Source organism: Silene latifolia, chromosome 2, assembly GCF_048544455.1.
Source record: "Silene latifolia isolate original U9 population chromosome 2, ASM4854445v1, whole genome shotgun sequence".
Lineage (NCBI taxonomy): Eukaryota > Viridiplantae > Streptophyta > Magnoliopsida > Caryophyllales > Caryophyllaceae > Silene > Silene latifolia.
Window position 1 is genome coordinate 77,294,609 of NC_133527.1, and position 2,424 is coordinate 77,297,032.

A 2,424-nucleotide genomic window follows, 5' to 3' on the forward strand; every position below is an offset into this window, starting at 1 on the left:
ATTCCGTACCAACCGAGGAGAACCTACCCAATGGTACTCCCACACCACATCACTTAACCGGAAATTCCATTGCCAAATCCGCATTTATCCAATTAGTCGAAAGAAGCCAATTTGGGGGGATGCCTAGTGAAGACCCTCACTCTCACATGGAGACTTTTTGTGACTATTGTGAAGCGATTTCTCAAACCGGTGTAACTCAAGACCAAATTCGATGGGTCTTATTTCCTTTTTCTCTAATTGGCACCGCAAAACAATGGTTGAAAGGCCTTGATAAGGCTACTCTCGGAATTGACTCTTGGAAGAAATTGGCTCTAGCTTTCTACAAAAAGTTCTACCCACTGGAAAAGACTAACATGCTAAGAGCTCAAATTACGGGCTTTAAGCAAAGAGATGAAGAATATTTGTATGAAGCTTGGGAGCGATTCAAGGGAATTTGTCGCTCATGTCCTCATCATGGACTTAGCGAGTGGTTCTTGGTACAACAATTTTGGAATGGTCTTTATGAAGACTCAAGAAACATTCTCAACATGGGATCAAATGGTATGTTCACCGAAGTTGACGATAATCAAACTTGGAACAAGATTGAGGAAATGGCGGTCCATAATTCACAATATAGTAGACCTCGCAAGGCTACTAGAGGAGGAAAGCATGAAGTGGACTCTATTACTCAATTGGGTGCTCAACTTAGTGCTCACATTGATACCATCAATTTGAAGTTCGAAAAAGTTATGGCTAGACTTGAAGAAGCCTCAAAATCACCAAAGCATCATGTTAATGCCATGACGGCATCTTCATCAATCCCAAGTGGGATATGTGAGAATTGTGGAACTTTGGGACATGACCAAAGTGAATGTAGGGGAACAAATGAACAAGTGAATGCTTTTCAAGCATACAAGAGTGGTACCCCTTATTCAAATTATTACAATGAAAACACCATATTCCACCCAAATCTCTCATACAAAAGCCAAAATGTTCAAAACCCTCAACCAACATACACCCCACCTCCCATGAGAAACCAAAATCAAAGACCCTTTTACCACCAAAACCAAGGTTACCAAAATCAAACTCCATACAATCAACAAAATGACCAAGGTTTTGATGTTCAAAAAGCGGTCATTCAAATGCAAAAGAATCAACAAGAGTTTTTCACCCAATTGCAAAAGGATAGTCAAGCAAAGGAAATCACCATCAACAACATTCTAGCCCACACCAAGATGTTGGAAACCCAATTGACTCAACTAGCATCTTCAAGCTCACAAAGACAAAATGGGCAATTACGACCTCAAAGTAATCCCCCGAGACATGAAACGGTTAGTGCTATTCACTTGAGGAGTGGTACGAGGTATGAAGCACCAAAGAAGCAAGTTGAGGATGAAGTTGTGGAAGCTAGTGACAAATAAGAAGTTGTGCAAAACGCCAAGGATGGAGAACCATAAAAAGAAGAAGTTTCAAAGAAAAATGAAGACAAGGCCAAGGAGAAGGAACCCATTGTGATTAGACTTCCTTTTCCACGTCGTCAAGCTAAGCCCAAATTTGATGACCAACTTGGAAAATTTATGGAAATTGTGAAGAATTTGGAAGTCTCGATTCCTTTCACGGAATTAATCAATCACGTGCCGGCCTATGCAAAGTACATGAAGGACATCCTTACGAAAAAGAAGTCGATCCGGAAGCTTGAGACTATCGCCTTCACTAAGGTGAGTAGTGCAATCCTTCAAGGGAGTTCACCTCCGAAACTTAAAGATCCGGGAAGCTTCTCAATACCGTGTACCATTGGCGACACAACGATAAAAAAAGCCCTATGTGATCTAGGGGCTAGTGTGAGTGTTATGCCGTGCTCATTAAGTAAAAGGTTAGGGATGGGAGAGCTTAAATGTAAAAATATCACACTCCAAATGGCCGATAGATCGACGAAGACGCCATTAGGGATATGGGAAGATGTTCCCGTAAGAGTTGGGAAATTTTTCATCCCGGTGGACTTTGTCATTGTTGACATGGAAGAAGACTCCAATATTCCAATCATTCTAGTTAGACCTTTCTTGCACACCATGAATGCGGTGATAGATGTGAAGCATGGAGAGCTCACTCTAGAGGAGGGAGATGAGAGCATAACTTTCAATCTTGACGAGACCATGAGAGCTCCCCGTTTGCATGAACCATGTTTTATGGTTGATCATTATAGCCGGTAGGATGATAGGAAGAAGTCGGAATTCCAATGGAAAAAGAAAGTTGATGATGCTCCATCAAAAGAGCAAGGGAATAGCAACAAAGAGAGCTTGAAAAGCTCACCCATGACAAGTGAAGAGGATGGCCTTGTTGGCCAAAACAAGAAAGGAGGAGAGTTGTCTCTATCAACTCAAGAGATCTTTAGTGATCAAGTAGACGAAGTTTGCGGTCTTTGGGACGATGAGTTTGAAGGGATTT

The 2,424-nt window shown here is 41.6% G+C and overlaps 1 non-coding gene across 1 annotated transcript; it reads right to left on the reverse strand.

Annotated features, from left to right (window-relative positions):
• Window positions 1-353: 353 nt before the first annotated feature.
• On the reverse strand, window positions 354-460 carry LOC141645524 (small nucleolar RNA R71). The gene has a single exon (XR_012545004.1). It is a non-coding gene; the product is annotated as a small nucleolar RNA R71 (small nucleolar RNA).
• Between the last annotated feature and the right edge of the window lie 1,964 nt (window positions 461-2,424).